At 46.2% G+C, this 13,161-nt stretch overlaps 1 long non-coding RNA gene across 1 annotated transcript in view; it reads left to right on the top strand.

The window, feature by feature from the left end:
• Positions 1-6,107: 6,107 nt before the first annotated feature.
• The window catches only part of LOC146831414 (uncharacterized), a 63,353-nt gene continuing 56,299 nt past the window's right edge, over positions 6,108-13,161 (top strand). The window contains exon 1 of the long non-coding RNA XR_014961278.1: positions 6,108-6,207. This is a non-coding gene — a long non-coding RNA (uncharacterized LOC146831414). The remainder of the gene's footprint in view (positions 6,208-13,161) is intronic.

Raw genomic sequence — 13,161 nt, 5'->3', positions numbered from 1 at the left:
ATCCCCTTGAATCCTGAGGTCCCCTGCCGGGCATCTAGCCCACCAGGTACCTCCAGTATGCGAGAGAGAGCTGCGTTGCAGAGAGGTGTTCAGAGGCCACACCCCTTTTTACAGCACTCTGCAACGTAGCTCCATGGCGCTTAGTGGAGGTACCTGGTGGGCTAGTTGTCCCCTAGGAGACCTCTAGATTGAAGAGTTATGAATTCCCCAACTTAAAACGCGCCACAGGGCGTGTTTGCACAGTATCACCTCAGACCCCGCCCCCTACCTTCTCCACTGTGCAAATGCGCCCCGTGGCGCATTTTAAGTTGGGAGATTAAGCCCCCTTGAATCCTGAGGTCCCCTGGCAGCCAACTAGCCCACCAGGTACCTCAGTAAGCGCCAGGGAGCTGCGTTACAGAGAGGTGTAAAAAGGAGCGTGGCCTCATTACACCTCTTTGCAACGCAGCCCCCTGGTGCATACTGGAGGTTCCTCGTGGCCTAGTTGGCCCCCAGGGACCCCAGTATTGAAGGGGAATTCGTTCCCCCTCTGCAAACGTGCCAGGGGGCGCGTTTGCAGAGTGATGAAAGGAGGGGGCGTGGCCTCCTCCCCGATTCCGTTTTTTTTCTTTTTCTTTTTAAGAAGGGGGGCTGTGTAGCCCCCCTTCTTTTTCTTATATTTTAGCCCTGGGGACCCCATCCCTAAGGCCCTCCCTCAGGCCCTGCCCCCTATTTTTTTTTTATTTAAAAACTGTGGAGGGGGGCCGCGTAGTCCCCCTCCCGAGGCCTTAATCTTCCCCGGGGACCACATCCCCCGGGGCATGGGCCTTTTTAAAAAAAAAAAATATTGTTATGGAGGGGGGTTGCGTAGCCCCCCTCCTGTGGCCACTTAAGGCTCCGGGGACCCCATCCCCCGGGGCCGTTTTATTTTTTTATTTTTAGGAGGAGGGCCGTGTGGCCCCCCTCCCGGGCCACTACTGGCCCGGGGAGCCCATCCCCTGGGGCCTGGCCATCTCGTTGGGGACCGTGGGGGGGTCCCAATCCCCCCGCGGTCCCAGCCGGCTCCAAGCTTCCTGTGGGAGACGGCATTGCTTTTCCACATGGGGAGCAGCTAACATGCTGCTCCCCATGTGGAAAAGCAATCGTCTTTGCTTCATTGAAGCGAGAGCAGGTTTCCCTGCTCTCGCTTCAATGAATCAAAGCAGTTTGCAATGGCAGGGTGGGAGCCGCGAGGCTCCCGCCCTGCCATTACAAACAGCAGTGTCCCGGGGGTGGGCACCCCGTGACACTGCAGGAGCCGGCCCTGGGGGCTGGTTGTCCCCAGGGCCATCTTTGGCTCCAGGAGGGGGGCCGCATGGCCCCCCTCCCACTTAATTTAAAGCCCTGGGGGGTGGTGGTCCCCGGGGCTTGGGGGTCCGTAACGGTCCGTAGCAGACCCTGATGGCACCACAAAGGTGTCATCATTCACGGAAGGTATTTTCCAAAAGGCAGTTGATAAAGACATTGGTGTTTAGACAGGAGTGAACATCAAACACACAAGGGTTTTACATTCTTTTTATTTTCTGGGATTTCAGACGGACTCACTTGAGAGTGATAACGGAGCACTACAGGAACCATAAGGCTGTGAATATAGCCACGCCCACTGGGGCAGGCTCTCCAAAAATGACAGTGCACGTGAAAAAATGTTTGCATCCACAGAACGCCATTGAGGAAGGGAAGTATTCCCGAAACCGGTCTGGCTGATTTTTTCATGATTGTTCCCTCCGCTTTTCACTGCATGCAGCTGCCCTTAAAAAATGTTGGAATATTGGCACTTACCTTGTGGCTTCTTCCAGTGGGGCAACCTTTTCTTGTGGATATTGGGCGGCTATCCCCAGCCGCGGAAGAAGCCCGCTGCAGTAGCAGACCCTGATGGCGCCACAAAGGTGTCATCATTCACGGAAGGTATTTTCCGAAAGGCAGCTGATAAAGACATTGGTGTTTAGACAGGAGTGAACATCAAACCCACAAGGGTTTTTACATTCTTTGATTTTCTGGGATTTCAGACGGACTCACTTGAGAATGATAACGGAGCACTACAGGAACCATAAGGCTGTGAATACAGCCACGCCCACTGGGGCAGGCTCTACAAAAATGACAGTGCATGTGAAAAAACGTTTGCATTCACAGAACGCCATTGAGGAAGGGAACGATTCCCGAAACCGGTCTGGCTGATTTTTTCATGATTGTTCCTTCCGCTTTTCACTGCATGCAGCTGCCCTTAAATAAATGTTGGAATATTGCCACTTACCTTGTGGCTTCTTCCAGTGGGCCAACCTTTTCTTGTGGATATATATATATATATATATATATATATATATATATATATATATATATATATATATATATTAGAAGCAAATTCCCAACTCTTCCCGCTTCCCATCCGGCAAACAGCGAAGAGAGAGTCACGGACACCTCGTTTCTTCGTGGCAAAATCAGGTCTTTATTTTGAAATTACAGCCTTTCGACGCGTTTCGGATATCACAGTATCCTTGTTCACATGTATATATATTCACTGAAAAAACCATAGGTTTCACACACGTTATAGTTACGAATTAGCATTTAAAAAACCTTGCAGATTCACTTAAAAAAACCATAGGTTTCACACATGTTATAGTTAGCTGGACATTTCACTCGTAAAAAAACAATGAAATTCCCCCGTTATAGTTAGTGCAGGCAACTATAACTCACGCGACCGCAATCCTCTGCTGATGACGTCAGATATTACATCACTGTATTTAGACACTTATTTACCCATGTCTTCTTCCATTAATCTTTAGCTATACATATAATACAAATATTTATTTTTCAGAAAGACACATATGTCATCAGTGATGTAATTGAAAAATGCATGGGGAAAACGTGTTTTGGGACCCCCCTTTTTCTCGGCCCCCGCTTGAAGAATCGCCCCGAGACTTTCAGGGTAGGAGCTGAACGGAGTGCCCCATTTGTTTTGAAAATTTCACGAGGATTCGTCAACTGGCGCCAAAGTTATTCAAAATAGAATTTTGAGATTTCCTATGGAAACTAGGTTGTAACTATAACTATCTACTGGCGACCGCCAGTAGATTATATATATAGATATATAGATATATATATATATATATCTTTAACACAAACACCTCCTCGATGAAGAAATGCTGAGAGGCCAACTGAGGGAAGCATGGAAACCCTTTATTTAAACAGCACAAGCATGATGCATTTCGGTAAAATAACCTTCCTCAGACGCTGTTGCCGCTACCAGGTAAGTGGCTCCTCCCTCGTTTTTAAGTGTCCTGCATGGCTCCCATAGGTGGGAGTATTCCGACCCCAAGTCACATGGTTGGTCTCTCACTGCAGTCCAACATAGACCACGGTACCCAGAAAGCACAGTTGCCGACTGAGTGCTGCATGGGGAAGGCAAAGATGATCAGGTGAAAAAACGAGGTAATTGAGTGGAAAGTCCCGGTTCAAAAATAAAAATATCAGGCTTCCTTGAGTCCCTCACCAGATCCAAGCCTCTGGAGCAGATTATCGTCGGGCCATAAGTCGAAGGTACAGTGATTTCGACTCCTTGTGAAGTCACAAGCTGCACTTGGCAGCAGTCCCTGGCTTCATCTGCAGTCGAGGCGGGCAGGAGTTGATCCAATCACTTGGAAAAAACAGAAGCGAACAGCTGCCGCTGGTGTCAGCCTTACTCCCGCCACTTGAAAGAACGGGGCCTCTCGAGTGCCGCTGGCAAGCACTCAAAGATAAATCTTTAACACAAACACCTCCTCGATGAAGAAATGCTGAGAGGCCAACTGAGGAAAGCATGGAAACCCTTTATTTAAACAGCACAAGCATGATGCATTTCGGTAAAATAACCTTCCTCAGACGCTGTTGCCGCTACCAGGTAAGTGGCTCCTCCCTCGTTTTTAAGTGTCCTGCATGGCTCCCATAGGTGGGAGTATTCCGACCCCAAGTCACATGGTTGCTCTCTCACTGCAGTCCAACATAGACTACGGTACCCAGAAAGCACAGTTGCCGACTGAGTGCTGCATGGGGAAGGCAAAGATGATCAGGTGAAAAAACGAGGTAATTGAGTGGAAAGTCCCGGTTCAAAAATAAAAATATCAGGCTTCCTTGAGTCCCTCACCAGATCCAAGCCTCTGGAGCAGATTATCGTCGGGCCATAAGTCGTAGGTACAGTGATTTCGACTCCTTGTGAAGTCACAAGCTGCGCTTGGCAGCAGTCCCTGGCTTCGTCTGCAGTCGAGGCGGGCAGGAGTTGATCCAATCACTTGGAAAAAACAGAAGCGAACAGCTGCCGCTGGTGTCAGCATTACTCCCGCCACTTGAAAGAACGGGGCCTCTCGAGTGCCGCTGGCAAGCACTCAAAGATAAATCTTTAACACAAACACCTCCTCGATGAAGAAATGCTGAGAGGCCAACTGAGGGAAGCATGGAAACCCTTTATTTAAACAGCACAAGCATGATGCATTTCGGTAAAATAACCTTCCTCAGACGCTGTTGCCGCTACCAGGTAAGTGGCTCCTCCCTCGTTTTTAAGTGTCCTGCATGGCTCCCATAGGTGGGAGTATTCCGACCCCAAGTCACATGGTTGCTCTCTCACTGCAGTCCAACATAGACTACGTTACCCAGAAAGCACAGTTGCCGACTGAGTGCTGCATGGGGAAGGCAAAGATGATCAGGTGAAAAAACGAGGTAATTGAGTGGAAAGTCCCGGTTCAAAAATAAAAATATCAGGCTTCCTTGAGTCCCTCACCAGATCCAAGCCTCTGGAGCAGATTATCGTCGGGCCATAAGTCGTAGGTACAGTGATTTCGACTCCTTGTGAAGTCACAAGCTGCGCTTGGCAGCAGTCCCTGGCTTCGTCTGCAGTCGAGGCGGGCAGGAGTTGATCCAATCACTTGGAAAAAACAGAAGCGAACAGCTGCCGCTGGTGTCAGCATTACTCCCGCCACTTGAAAGAACGGGGCCTCTCGAGTGCCGCTGGCAAGCACTCAAAGATAAATCTTTAACACAAACACCTCCTCGATGAAGAAATGCTGAGAGGCCAACTGAGGGAAGCATGGAAACCCTTTATTTAAACAGCACAAGCATGATGCATTTCGGTAAAATAACCTTCCTCAGACGCTGTTGCCGCTACCAGGTAAGTGGCTCCTCCCTCGTTTTTAAGTGTCCTGCATGGCTCCCATAGGTGGGAGTATTCCGACCCCAAGTCACATGGTTGCTCTCTCACTGCAGTCCAACATAGACTACGGTACCCAGAAAGCACAGTTGCCGACTGAGTGCTGCATGGGGAAGGCAAAGATGATCAGGTGAAAAAACGAGGTAATTGAGTGGAAAGTCCTGGTTCAAAAATAAAAATATCAGGCTTCCTTGAGTATATATATATAGATATATATTTCACAGAGTTTCCCACAGCGCTTCTTGCTGATAGTGGAACTTGGACACCGGTTTCGTGCTGGTAAATATATGTTATGCTGTACCCGGCAAGATGGTGCGTTTCGTCCACCTCTTGGGCTTGTTCACATCACGAGAATGACTGTGAAAGCCATCTTTCTACAACATACACCATGTGATTGCCCGTCGGCACAGTGAAAATGAAGAACAGACTATACAAAGATTATATCACAATTAACACATATATAAAATGGACAAATGTAGCAAACGTAGCATATGCTGAATACTTTTCTGGTAAGGTTTGAACATGATTGAAAACTATACTGCATTAAAACTGGAAATAGAAAACTAAAATTATAGAAATATGGAAAAATAGAAAAAAGAAATAGAAAAAAGTGAAAATACGGCCCACAGAGTTAAAAAGGTAAACCACGTGGGTTGTTTTCAAATGAGACTGCCTCCCGTGATCAAGGCTCGAACAGAGCAGAAACGTTGGGATTGACTGCCTCTTACCTTCGTGCTGTCTCACCATTAAAGCATTTGAAACGCTGCTCTGCCAAGTGTCAGTGCACCTCTTTTGTAGTTGGAAGGAGGTATTGTTGGGATTTGTATCCAGAAGCCCTACGCTGGATTGCACTGGCCGCCCTTCAAGGTTCAGGCTTGTGTCGTGGGACACTGTAGCTTGATTTACTGTTTGGAGCCTGACCTGCTTGCCCCCTTTGAATGTGTATCACTGCGTGTGGCAAGTTGGGAGCAGAAGGAATCTTCCGGTTCTGCTGGCTGGAGCGACGTTTTCATACAGTGAGTGAAGACTGAAATTACGAACTGTGTTTTTTGGTGGACTTGGCTTTAGCGCTCAGGGAATGGATTAAATGCAAGAAGTGGTTGCGCATTATGGTCATTCATCAATATGAAAGGACTGCGCTATTCACCTTTGAATTGAAGATTTTCCCTGTGCGTGCTCTTAGTGAAAATACGGCCCACAGAGTTAAAAAGGTAAACCACGTGGGTTGTTTTCAAATGAGACTGCCTCCCGTGATCAAGGCTCGAACAGAGCAGAAACGTTGGGATTGACTGCCTCTTACCTTCGTGCTGTCTCACCATTAAAGCATTTGAAACGCTGCTCTGCCAAGTGTCAGTGCACCTTTTTTGTAGTTGGAAGGAGGTATTGTTGGGATTTGTATCCAGAAGCCCTACGCTGGATTGCACTGGCCGCCCTTCAAGGTTCAGGCTTGTGTCGTGGGACACTGTAGCTTGATATAAATATATATATCAATAAATATCAATAATCACCGTCCAATTCATATAAGCACAATTAAAATGCCAAATTGATTCTTAGTACCCCTATGTTCATAGACTCTACAAGACGATGACGTAAATGTTGTTGCATATAAATATACGAGGGGAAAAAAAACAACAACAAACTCCCTGCATAGTGCTGGGGTTCACTGGTATTGTATCCTACATGAATAAGTAAAGTGCAAAGGGGCTTAATGAAATCTATATGTGAACTGCTGTCTTCTGTATCATATGGAGAGAACGTATTTTTAAACATTATAATAATGATATAAACATGCAAAGTGCAATTCTCATTCCGATACGTGCATCACAGTGTTCAATTTTATCAACATCATTTACTGGTTATGGAGCATTATTCTAATTAATTCTATGAAATCGCAGTCCCATCAGGAGTAATATCATCACATATCTAAATTCAAACCTTGCTATTATCAGCTAAATGCCATTTAATGCCAATCTGTCTCTGATAAATCAATTCATTATGAAAATCTATGTTAGTCTGTCAAAACAGAAATGTGCGAAAAAAGTGCTCCAGTGCATGTTAATGAGTTTAAAGTGCTTCAAAAGTTGTGTTAAAAATTTGTCAACTATGGACAGAGGGGAAGAATGGCAGCTGTTAATGCCTACCTTATTGTATTTACAGGAACTGCTACCATGGTGCGATTAATAAAATTGTAAAACTCATCAGTAAATTATAGTTACCCCTCCTGGTTATAAATAATTGTGGAGTTCCTCCCCAGTATTTAATCCATTTGGCATTCTAGTATCCAATTCCAAGATTAATTTGGATTATAATTTTCTGAACTGTTTCTTCCCGTTTCCACCTCTTCTCAGTGGCGGCACTGCACCAATGACATAGTATTTCAAATCACTCAAATTGTTGTCGTGCATAGCTTTAAAGTGCCTTGCCACTGTATTTGACATATCCGAATTAACTATGGCCCTCAGATGTTGAAGGATTCGCACATGAACTTGCAGCTTAGTGCTTCCCACATATTGTAACCCGCATGAGCACGTTAAAACATAAACTGCTAATTCTGTGCGGCAGTTGTACCTACCCTTCAGTTTGTTAGTAGTGGGGCCATATACTGAGGAGTATTGAGTTGTGTTCGAGCCATATTTGCATGAATGGCACAAACTACATTTGAAGAAACCATTTTGTGTTTTTGGATTTAGTATCACACAGTGCCAGCTCGTTCTATCTAGGCCATTGTGCATCGACTTAGCTTTTCTAAAATAGCTTTTTCACGGATTGATGTATCTTCACAAATTCTTTTCAAAAACCTCACATTTTTGGTTCAGCTGCTGTGTGAAAAGTTTCGGGGTGATCTGTCAAGGTGGAGCCAAGATAAAATGGGGGCCTCAAAATACATTATCCCCATGTTATGTTTATGGGGATTTTTCGCTTCTTGAACACGACTACAGCCCAAACCGCTGAACGGAATTACTACAAATTTAGCAGAAAGCTAGATGTTGGACCAAAAAGTGAGCGTTTTGTGATTTGGTGTAAATCCATTCAGTAGTTTCAGATGAATTTAAGCTAAAGATAAATATAGCTATCTGAGAGTCCAAAGTCCACTGAAATCCTACTGAAATTTGATTGGCTGTCAATACTTCAACCAAGACGATTTGGCAGCCATCATGGGACTCAGCTTCAAGCTGAGTCCCACAAAAAAAGTAAAAAAACACGAAAGAAAAGGGGGCCGGGTAGTAATATCCTGACACCCCAGATATGGTGGGGGGCTCCTACAGGGACCCCGCCGGGGGTTAAAAGCATTTTAAAAAAACATTTTGGCAGGATTTCCTCTAGATCCATGAACTGCCCAAAAATCTAAAATAAAAAATGAAGCACAGTCTCCCACACTTTGTTGTTAATTGGCCCTGGATGGGCCAGGTCCCTGGGCATTGTATAAATAAAGGAGGGGAACGAACAAGCCCTCCTCCTGGGGCTTATTATGCCCTGGGGACTGCCACCTCCCTGTGGCTTCTCAGATTTTAGTAAGGGGGGTCCTCTTGGCCCACCACCCTGGGGACCTCAACCTCCCCGGGCTTTCACTAAATGAATGTGGGGGGCCACATGGACCCACCTGCAGCCCAGGCAAATGCCACCTCCCCAGGCTTTAATTTTGAAAAAAGCGGGGGGACACGAACTCCTCTGCAACCTCCCTGGGGTTTTTGCAAACTTGCATGCAGGAGGCAGCGCACCCCCTGCAGCCCCAGGGACCACCACCTCCCCAGGGCACAATGGCAAAATAGAAGGGGGCCACGCGGCCCCCGTCCTGGAACCAATAATACCCATGGGGGCCTCCACCCCCCAGTGCCGGCACCTGCAATGGCCCGGGGTGTCGGTCACCGGTGCATTGGAGTATGCTATGGCTTGTGGGAGCTCTACTGCTCCCGCCAAGTCATAGCAAACTCTGCTCCACTTTTAGCAAGTGAGAGCATAAAATGTGCTCTCGCATGCTGAAAGCAGAGCAGAGTAGTTTATTTTGGACAGTGGGAGCTGCATGTTCAGTAGCTCCCTCTGTCCAAAAGCAATGCCGGCTCCTGCAGGATGTTGGGAGCCAGCAGGGACTGCGGGGTGTTCAGGCCCCCCCCTGCGGTCCACAACAAAGTGCCTGGGTGCCCTGGGTGGGACTAGGGCATCCAGAATAGAGGTGGCCCCCCTCCCCATTCCATTAATGCCTGGCCCCAGGGTATGGGGTCCCTGGGGTGAAAAATAAGCCCAATGAAGTGGGGCTATTCAGCCTCCCTCCCCTAACTATTAAATAAAAAAATTCCTGGCAACTTGCCAGAGGCTTTGTGTTAGCTCCAGAGGGACCTTGGGGGCCAACAAGCCCTCCATTTACCTCCAGTGAGTCCCACAGAGCGGGATTGCTAAGATGTCTTTGGAGGCCACACCCCCTTTATGCACCACTCTGCAAACACGCCTCCTGACATGCTGCTGGTTTTATGATGAAGTCCCCTTTTCTCCAGATGATACTTGGGGACAACAAGCCCTCCTGTTACCTCCAGTAAGTCCCACACAGCCGGATTGCTGCGAAGTCTTTGGAGGTCACACCCCCTTTCACCACCAATGGGAAAACGTGCTTCATGGTGCGCTGCTGGTTGGGGGATGAAGTCCCCTTGGCTCCAGAGGGTCCTTGAATGAATATGAATGAATATTAGATTTATAAAGTGCTAACTTAGCCCAAGGGCATCGAGGGGCTGCAGAGGACTGTTGTACAAACCGAATAATAAACTCATACTGATGTCTTCGTAAAGAGCCAGCTTTTCAAGGCCTTGCGGAAAAGAGAGTGTGACACATGTCCAGATGGACCATCAGGAAGAGAGTTCCACAACCTAGCAGCGGCAGTGGAAAAAGGCCCTGCCTCCCCATCTAACCTTCTTAAACCTCAGGACTATTAGCAGATTCTTGCATAGCGCTGGAACATCGCTTTAATGGCCTCAGGGCCTAGGCCATAATAAGCGTTGTGGGTAAGGCATAGAGTCTTAAAGAGAATTCTTCAATCCAGAGGAAGCCAGTGCAACGTGATGAGGGAATCCGAGACTGAGTGGTATTTCTGCAGATCCATCACCAACCTTGGGAGCCTACAAACCCTCCTGTTACCTACTGTAAGTCCCACACATCGGGATTGGTGAGAGGTCTTCAGGGGCCACACCCCCTTTCCTCACCACTGTGGAAATGCACCTCCTGGTGAACTACTGGTTGGGGGATGAAGTCCCCTTGGCTGGTAAGGGTCCTTGAGGGCCAAAAACCCCTCCTGTAACCTCCAGTAAGTCCTAAACAGAGTGATTGCTGAGAGGTCTTCGGAGGCCATGCCCCCTTTCTCTACCACTCTGCAAACTCACCTACTGGTGCACTGCTGGTTGCGGGATGAAGTCCCCTTGAATGCTGAGGGTCTAGCAGGCCAACCACCCCTCCTGTTATCTCAAAAAGTGATGCACCGGTGGCGCAAGGGGCTTGTCAATATGAACCTATATGAGTTACCTTTTAAGCGCATACCCCCATGTGCTATGTCTGCCTACGGCCTACCTTAAGGTTGATTTATATGTAGTAGAAGAGTATTTTAAGGCCTGACAAAGGCTTTTTAATGTCAAGTTGACATGGCAGTATAACTGCACACACAGGCTCTACAGTATAAGACCAGTGAAACGTGTAAACATCTACTACTCTGGATGTATGAGTTGTTTGTGTCAGTTCTTGAGTACATATCTGATTGAGTGCATTAGCCCCTGTATGAGTGTGTGAGCATTTGTGTAAGCAACATTAATAGCATACGAGTGGCTCTCTTAGTAACTCTATGAGTATATAAATCTGTATGCAAGTGGCTTTCTGGATAGCTTACTGGCTGTGTTAGTTAGTGTTATACTATGTAACTGCATGTGCAACTAGCTCTGGTACTGCTAGATACATAAGTGCTGTGTGAGTTTGTGAGTGAATGATTAGGTGCCACTGTCACTGTCTGACTGTATGTGTGAGTGTCTCTATGCATTTGTAAACACATATGTGAGTTGCAGTATGAGTGGGAGACTGGATGTATAACTGAACATATGTGTCTATAACTGTGCATGTAAATTACTTAAACTTAAAAACTGTATGTCTTATCTTTTAAGCACATGGCACCTTGTGCTATGCCTACCTACAGTCTACCTTGTTGGTGATTTATCTATAGTAGAAGAGTAGTTAAAGGCCTAACGAAAGGTTTTAAATATCAAGCCGACATTGCACTAAAACTGTACATACGAATCAAAAAAGAGGGGAAGTAGAGGAGATAAATACAGGGACTCATTCTCCAAATCATCATGCTGTCCTTAGAAAATTCTTTCTTCCCCTTCACATGTTCTAGAAGGCAGAAAATGTTCATATGTGAATTGCAGTATGGGTGGAAGACTGGATGTAGAGCTGAGCATATGTGTCTGTGATTTTGCATGTAACTCACTGGACAATTGGTCCCCTTGGAGTATTGCAGGACACCCACGGTACTCAAAAATTCAAAACATTGGTCCTTCTGATTGGCCATGGGAGCTCTTGCTCTTATTGGTCATTTGATTTGATTTGATGGCCCCGAAATTGAAGATAATGATGTGGTCACCATTACTGGACTTGAGGACTTGTCCTTAAGTTCTGAAAAAAAGCCCCATAATTTAGCAGGGTGGGAAAACCATTAAGCCTAGAACCCCAGATCACAAGTTGTCCCACAACAGGAGCCAGCAGCTAGTCATATTCACGTGTTTTGTTTCACATTTTGGAATTTAAAGTCATTATTTAGCCCTTTTTCTATTGTAGTGGTATTTATATATAGCTCACATCAGTGACATGGCTTTGAAACACTTTGTGGTGACCAGCTATATAGCCAGGGCTCAAATATATGATTGCAGAGTTTAAAAAAGATAGGAATTACTGAGCTATTCTTATCTACAGTGTACAACATTTATAAAGCTTCTCAGCAAAATGTTTCCAAATCTGGTTGACCATTCTTTAATACCAGAGCAATATCAAGCGCACCTAGAAGCTGTATTTCAATGAGCTCATTAAAACGGCCTCCAGGTCAGCCTCAGTCCCGCGCAACAAGTACAGGGCATTCCTCCCCAAGTCACTCTCTCCTGCCTGCACCTTCTGAGCCGATACCTATTTCTAGAATTATCTCTCATACTACATCATGTGTCACTTTACCACAGATGACTATCACTGTCGTATGCCTCACCCCAACTTACAATGTTTTCTGTCACTACTAACATCTTTTCTTGAGCATGCTGTCCAGAGATGCAACAGTCTGCTTTTGTTCCATGTGCCTTTTACTTTTTGTCATCTCAAGTAGGCTTACGGCACTCAGTTTACTCTTTCCTCTATATCTGACTATCACTCACTCACCCTGGGGATGGTTTGCTGGTTGAGCAACTCTTCTGGGTGGCTTTTCCAATGCCACCAGTTTCAAACAATTTTCACTGAAGCGTAAAACACCAAATAAATGAGCCATAGACTTAGTTCAAAATAAATACCCACTCACAGTTCCTCAGCAGACTTTCCATCTGCAGCACTCTGTGCCAGTAATGCACAACCCTCGTAGTTTTTTCTAGAGTGTGTGCTCACCTCATGGTGGCTCAGTCCCAATGCTGCCTTTCTTCACAATATTTCTCTGCTGTCCTCACATGGTTTGAAACAATGCCGTCAACTGCCCTTTACCACTTTCAACCACTCGTATCTGCTGCCTGGTTTCTCCACTTTAATGTCACCAGACTAGGGCCACTCCTTACTCTGAGATCACTTCTATACTCCCAGAACATTTATTCCCCTGTGACAGCCCTCTTCCCATCATTCTCAGACATTGTAACAATCGATGACCGTGTCTATGTGATGACCATCCCGTTATGGTTAGGTGTTGAAATAAGATATAAAACTGATATTTAAATAACAGAACTACACTAATATTTGCTAGTTATATTTTAGTGAAC

The sequence above is a fragment of the Triturus cristatus genome, chromosome 5_1, assembly GCF_964204655.1.
Source record: "Triturus cristatus chromosome 5_1, aTriCri1.1, whole genome shotgun sequence".
NCBI lineage: Eukaryota > Metazoa > Chordata > Amphibia > Caudata > Salamandridae > Triturus > Triturus cristatus.
The sequence above is the reverse complement of the archived record's forward strand: the minus strand, read 5'-3'. Positions and strand labels throughout refer to the sequence as shown.